The sequence below is a fragment of the Nestor notabilis genome, unplaced genomic scaffold (assembly GCF_000696875.1).
Source record: "Nestor notabilis isolate BGI_N333 unplaced genomic scaffold, ASM69687v1 scaffold21695, whole genome shotgun sequence".
NCBI lineage: Eukaryota > Metazoa > Chordata > Aves > Psittaciformes > Psittacidae > Nestor > Nestor notabilis.
Genome location: NW_009930035.1, coordinates 1 through 7,592, shown reverse-complemented (window position 1 = coordinate 7,592; position 7,592 = coordinate 1).

The window sequence follows — 7,592 nt, the reverse complement described above, 5'->3', positions numbered from 1 at the left end:
TAACCTGTTAGCTCATTACTTCTAACCCCTGCCCTTCCAGTGCTTTTTAACCTGGTAAAATGCCATCTGCTTTCTTCAATTACAAGCAAACAAGTCCCCTGGCAGGAAAGGAGGGACCTGGCCCTGCTGCAGAGCCCTGAGCAGAGGGGCTGAATTTGTATGCAGTGCAGACAGAGGAGGCAGTGGCCTGGGTGAGGTTTATGAGCCTGAAGAACCATGGGTTGGCTGAAGCTCACGGCATTCAGCTGAGACACTCATTTTAGGAGACACCACATCCAGCATATTTACCTGAATCTGGCTGGTCCCAATGAGTTGGTGATAGAGGCTACACAGCAATCATCTCTTTGCAGTGCATAGATGGATTCCCAAGCAAGGGTTATTTACTCCTGCAAGACACAGAAGTTTAAATAACTTAACTTACCAAAATCTTCAGTTTAAGCCCCAGTCAGTTGTATTCTTACTTTGTCTCTAGATTTGGGTGGTGGAAAAGGTGCTTTCAGAAGAGAAATTGGGCTTCCACACCAGCCTGTGCCAGCGGAGAGCGTGGCCACGCTGATGGCTCTTTGGGAGACCCTCTCCCCTTTGATCCTGGCCAGCACCCCAGGAACAGCCTGCCCCAGGGCCACGTTAGGCAGTAGCCCACAAAACACCAGCAGTTCCCTAAAAAAGGGTCAAAAAGACCAGGAGGGCACCCAGCACCTCCCTGCAACCAGAGCAGGCTATTACAGCTTGGCTTCCGCTTTGCGGTACAGTCCTGCAGAAAGCACATTACTAAGGTTAAAATAATGACACCTCTAAATTAGTAACACTTGGGTCACTGAAGAGGATGCTGAGCCACTGCTTAAATTTTTCAGAGCCACAAGAGAGGGTGAACCACACATTAGGGAATGAATTAGGAGCAGCCCCTTTTCCATCTGGTCTGGCCCCTGGCTGCTTCTTTGAACTAATTAGTTCACGCAGGCCCCAGTGAAGGAGCAGCTAATAAAGCCTGGGGCAGAGTCCTCCAGCAGTGTCAATGTACTCACTCAGCAGTTACCTGTTCATTTTGCAATCCCTGTTTCCGCAGTGCTGCCCCTTGACCTGCCTCCTCTCCCTGCTCGCTCAGAGGCTGCTCCTCAGCACCCTCTGAACCACAGCATCCATTGCACGAGTGTGCCGTGATGCACAGCGGATCAAAGACTAACTTACTAAAACACCCTCAGTTTAGCAGCTAATCAGCCCTTCACATTTATGCCCTGCAGGGTCTAAATGCAGAACCTGATGGGAGGGCATCGCTGGCATTGCCTCTGCCCCAAATCAAGGGCACTTTCCCGGCTATCACTGGATGGAGGGAGCATGACTGCAATCCCACAGGTCCCCTGTGCCATGGGTGATGGGCAGAAGTAATAAGGACAATCTGTGCTTTATAATTGCTCAATTTTTTTTAATAAGCACCTTGTGACTTGTGCTATTTCTATAGAGACAGGGTGGATGCTGTGTGTGCACCGGCAGCCACTCGCTGCCCCTCCAAAAGGGAATGCCTGAAGCCACAAGCCACAAAGTCTTTAAAAGCTTTCCCAAGGAGAAGATCCTGGGGTGGTCCTGGTGCTAATGTGATTTTGAGGTTGTTAGTGAGGTCCCACTGTATTCCTGTGCTGGCTGATCCTTCCTGTGCTGCACAGCATGGGTGGCTGCTCTGAGGAAATAAAACAAAAGCAACTATTTCCAGCCATGCAGTGCCAGGGTTTCTGGTAGAAGAAAACAGGAGAAGGTGGCCACCACAGGGCCCCTTGCTGATAGCCCTGAGCAGGGCATGGCATGCCCTCGACTTAGCTGGGTGGGATGGGAAAAGCTTTCAGAGCTCTTTCAGAGCTGGGGCTGGAGGCTAAGCTGGGGCCAGGCATGGGAAGTCGTTTCTGTGGAGCTGCTAACAGTGGCTATTCCCGGGTGCATTAACGCTCCCAGACTCTGGCTTTCTCCAGGACAGGTCCCGGAGCGAAGGTGGTGATGCAGCGCCAGCCCCATTTCTGGCTGGAGCTCAACAACCCCTCAGCACTTCCCAGCAGCAGCTCACTGCTGAGGCCACCTTTACCCCACCTCTGGCCCTTCCTCTCCTGCAGAAATGAAGGCCAAGAGAGGGGGATGCTCCCGAGAGCCCCGATGTCCTGCAAGACCGGTGGAGGGCAGCGCGGCCGTCCCCAGCGCTCCTGGGCAGGTCACTCTCAAAGGACACTGGGGCTCAGATTGCACCTTCCCTCCCACTGCTGAGGCTGCTGAGGCTCAGGCTGCTGCCCTTCAGACACAGGATCAGGCCAGTGCCTTTATCCCGGTTCTCACATGTCGGACACCTCCCTGCCTGCAGCCAGTGGCGCTTGACCAGGGGCAGTGTAAGGGACATTACCCCTGAGACCAGCAGGTCCCAAGGCAGACCCAGCACTGTTCCCTCTACCCTGGGGAAGGGGCCTTTGTCAGTATTTTTTAAGCAATACGTCATTGCTTTAGCAGCAGAGCCGCCACCCTCCCTGCTGCCTCTGTCACACAAGGGCCAAAGATCTGCTCCATTCATCAGCCTGTGATTTAAGAGGTGCCTAAGGCTCCGGTTACCCCCTGCCCCCAGCCTCCTCCCAGTGACTGGATGAATGAGATGCTGCTGATTCCTCCCATACCAGAAGCAAAACCAGCCAAGAGGAGAGTATGGCCACCATTTCACTAAACTCAGCTCCCCAAGTCTTCACCAAAGCACAGAATCTTCCACCACACGACCCCTCAGCTTCTCTGGGTTTACCCAGAGGTCCTGCTGCCCATGGAGGCTGAGCCTGTGTCCCACCAGCCTCTCCACACAGCGCAGCTTTGCCCATGTGAGACACTCCAGAAATAGAAAAGGGATTGAAGGTTTCGGCTACTCTGGATTCCTCAGGCCCCCGGACCCTGCTGCCCCTGGCTGGCGCTGGGCTCTGCTCTCCCATCCTCCTCCATAAATCACTCTTCCCCAGGCTACCATTTCCCTGTCCCTCATGCCTGGCTTTCCTCTCACTTTGGCTGTTTCAAGAGGCTGAGCGAGAAGATGGGCCATGGGCAGAGGAGAATCACTCCTCACCTAACCCAGGAGGACCACAGCACTGAAGGAGCAGGCAGTGACACACAGCTTGCAGGAAATCTGGCAGCAGCCCTGGGGTTGGGAGGCAGCGAAGGGACCTGTCAGCGGCCGTCTGCATTGCCCAGGCGGGCTTCAGGCCAGTGAGCTGCCTTTCCTGCTGGCCCCATGCAACCTCGGGTGGAGGCCAGTGCCATGGTAGCACACAGAGCTTGCTCAGAGAGCTGGAGGTGTCCTCGAACGAATGGCACCAAACTTCTAGAAAGCAATAAGGGAAAACAATTGTCTTTGCAAAGTACCCCCCCCCCCCATCAACAAAAATGTCAAGGTTTTGAAACAGATACTGGGAAAAAGCTAAAAACCATCCAGATGCCACCTATGAAATTCCACACCACAAGCTGATGAACAATCCTTGAAGACTGGAGACATATTGTCAACCTGGAGATCCCCCTGCAAAGATCCACATGGATACAGTGAGCAGATAACTGTTTATTATTGCACGTAATCCAGCAGAACAACCAACAGAAAACTCTGGACAGTAGTACACAGATTGTAGTAAACAGCTTGCAAAACCTGTGATGAAGGTATTTTTGTGTGAAGAGTGAAATGTATCTGCATCTTTGTAAGACCTGAAAAGTATAACACAATATCCTAGTCAGTTTTGAAAGCATGCAGTTTGAGGTAAATCTGTTATTTTGCATCTAAGAAAACAAAATCCCTAAGGGGCTATATGTATGTATGTATATATCCATATCTCAGCACAATATGGATATATTTATACGTCACATAAAAGCAACTCTACCTACTTTTCTCAGAAGGTTACTAGGAGGAAAGCACATTACTGAGTGCATATCACATGCATAAAAAATTGGGATGGGAGGAGGGGAGAATTACCTTAGCACTGTTGAAAAAGATGCATTTTTGTGCTTAGTGATAAATAAAAGCCCCTCAGGTCTCTCAATGGAAATTGTCTTGCTGGCTAATAAAATCAGCTGGCATATTGAAATTGCAGAGCTGGCAAGTAAATGCCAGCAAATGGAGATAAAACATCAAAGGCAGCAGAGCCTGGCGTTTGCAATACATTTATACTTATGGAAAGAAAAAAAGCAAATTGTTACTAAACTATGCCCTGTGGAAGCGTAGATGATGCTGCACAGCTTTCTCAGGACTGGTACAGCCACATGGCTTTTAGAAAGGGCTCACATTCACTTCTCCCACAGTTAACACCACATATTTGCTACTGTGACAACATTCCTGAGCTCAATAAGGTTAAAAAATAAACTTGGTTCACAAAGAAAAGTACTCAATTATTCTCATTCTCTTATGCCATAATTAGAGCAGATAGATTAGGCAGGTTTTGCCCTGTGTCTCCAGTCAGTGTAAACCCCTGTGTGTCTGCCACTCTCTCTCAGAAACCCTTTCAGACTGACCTTTGGAGCAGACTGGGCATCTGGGTTTTTTTTTTCCTTAACCATCATTTCCCCATTCTTTCCAGTCCCTTAGGTTTTCCTGCCCAGTCCTGTGCTGCGGGACTTCAGGATACACAGAGGAGCACAACCAACTATAAATAACATTTCCAATTATCTTAAAAAGGGACAGAAAATACATAATGCTCTTCAGAAAGAAACATGTCCAAGCACTTAGCTTCACACTAAACTGTAACTTCAGCTGTGCTGACTTTCTAAGCTTGCACTGCTAAGGATCAGAGCAGGTCACAGTGGGAACATCTCCTTCCAAAGGTCAGTCTCTGTAGCAGCTTTAGGAAGAATCGGTGCAAACCACCCAGGCTTCTAAGCCTTGCACACGAAACAACAGCTAGAATTGCCCCACTGTGCTCTACCACTGCTGAAAGTCTGGCTGCTGCGGATTTTTGAGCCTAACACCCAAATACACTGGAGTCACTCGGGTCTCTGCACCTTTTTTCTTTCAGGAATAACATAATCGCTCCCACAACAGCCACGCTGCATCCTCTGGCTGGGAAGTCTGTTCACTCTGTCACAGTGAGAGAGCTCAGGAGCCCCCCTGCAGCCCAGCGCATCCAGGGGAGGAACCTGCGGGTGTACAGAGGTATTTTTCAGTAAGTACCTCCTTTTCATTGTAACTCACACCATTTTCATAGGAAAAAAGGGGCAAAGGGACAAATTCAGCACACCAATTTCCTTTCCTGTTACAGTGGAAACTCTCCCACTGCAAGACATTTCTGCACAGAGCATTCCTGGTGGTGGAAGAGTACTCAAATGGTGCCTGGTCCTGACATGGGCACAATGTCCACCCACAGCACTCTCCACATGCACAAACAGCCTTGGATCAGCCAGTCCCTCACACCCCATCCCGCAGCCCCACTCCATGGTATATTGACAGGCAGGGGCAGGATTCTGGTTACACATTAACAAGCCCAATTTCAACTTGCTCCCTCTCTCTCAGTCCTCCATATGTGGAAAACGACTCCAGGCAACGGGGAAAGGAAAGACTTTTGTTCGTTCCTTTGGATGACTTCCAAGCATGAAGGGTGATGTCCACCCTTAGCCATGGCGCGGCTCCGATGAGTCATTTTGTTTGCTGTGTATTGCTTCATCTCCAAGCCACGGGTGATATTCTTTGGGAAATCTCTGAGTCAACCAAGGGAATTACAAAACACACCAGTGTGCACACATAAGACCTTCTCACTTGTTCTCCTACAGCTACAGATAAATCCCTCATCACTGGCACACCAGGACAGTTGATGGCTTTGGTGAGAATAATTTAAGGCAACTGCTATTTTATACAAAGAAGAGAAGGAGGCTGAATTGCAGAAACCCTGGCTTTTCCTTGGTAGATTGCAGAGGCCAGCCACAGCCTGGGAACAGGGAGACTGAACTGATCTTCAGGTGCTTTGATTTAAGGTTGATGTTTGCAGTGCAACCTTGGGATCTCAAAGTCCTCCTCTTAGGTGTTTCCAGGCGGCTGAGATTTAATCCCCGCCAAGGTCCGTGGTCTCCATCAGCAGCAACGCCTGTCCCAGACACAGATGAACAGGAGAGTCAAGGGGGAGCAAAACACACAATTAACATGTAATCACATCTGTCTGCAAGGCTTTCCCCTCTGCAGGCTCAGTAGGGACTAATAACATGACAGAAAGCAGTGCTCAGCAGAGCATTTAACATTCATAAAAGTTTCACTCCATAAACCATGCTCATGCAACTGGGAAGGCAAAACTATACTGTGGGATTGTACCAGATCAGCACAATTCCATTTTTTAACTTTGAGGAAATCATTTTATGAAAAGACTTGAGAACTATCCACTGAAATTACTCCACAAATCACTCTTGGAACAGATAAAGGGTAACTGAGAATCTCAATGCTCAATGCAAGGTAATCGCATCTACTGAATAAATGCCCATGCATTTTCATCACCAGGATGCCCAACAGGGAACGATGTGAGTTGTCAGTAAACCTCGTCAACCTACAACATCCACAGTTATGTCTATAAATTGAGGATTAAAAGCTCATTGCTCTTCTTACCTTGTCCGAGGGGCACATCATGTCAAGAAATGTACAAACAGGATGGCCAGACCAATGTTGAGTAAGATGACCATGCAGATCACGATTGTGTTAGGTCCCTGAAGGAAAAGCCCAACACAGAGTATTACACCTTGCAGCTCAAGGCAAGGAGACAGATGAAGCTTTTTAATACCAGAATCATCCCTTCCCAATGAACAGAAATTTGGCACTCAACAACTTGCCTGAATTTCAAACTAGTTGGATCTATCAATCCCTATTCCTGTTTCTCTCCCACAAACTCCTAAGGAGACTAAATCACATTAGAGACCCCGAACAAACGCATGAACTGCTAAGCCCATTATCAAACCACTTGTCCCAACTCTCTTCTCCACCCGCATTGCCCAGGTTTGTAGAGTTGCCATTTTTAAGATGAACAAATGCATCCAGATGCGGCTGCTCTGATCTCAGACCAAAATATTTCCAAGCTGTGCTCTTCTTGAGGTGCCATCGGAACTATTCACATCCAAAAGGCTGCAAGGTGAGAAGAAGCAGGCTAATAAAATGTCTGGTTTTGCAGCTGTATTTGCTCACAGTATAACTGAATTTCAGTGACTCTATTTTAATCAGCTGGTGATTCAATACCACAGTTCAACTCACGGGATGCCCCTACTGCAAAAACGTAAAAGTAACGGGTAAAAAAGAAAACCCACTCAGCTTTTTCCTCCCTGTCCTACAGTTTTTTCCCCAACTTTCCAGATCCATGTCGGCTGGTAATGGGGTGTGAAAAAAACAATCTCTTGTTCTTTTGGTAAATGGTAAAAAATTTTGGTAAATGGTAAAAAATTAATTAGAAGATGCCCGTTTTCCTGAAATTTTGAGATAGAATTGTGTCTAAAGCTCATGTACCCTGGTGCAGAGAGGAAGTTAACAGGGTTATGACTGCCATCCCCAGCATCCGGGGCAGGCTGGGCTGGGAAGGCAGCAGGATTGCTGGAAACCAAATCCCTCCAGCAGCCCTTTCGATCCCCAAAAGAGCCTC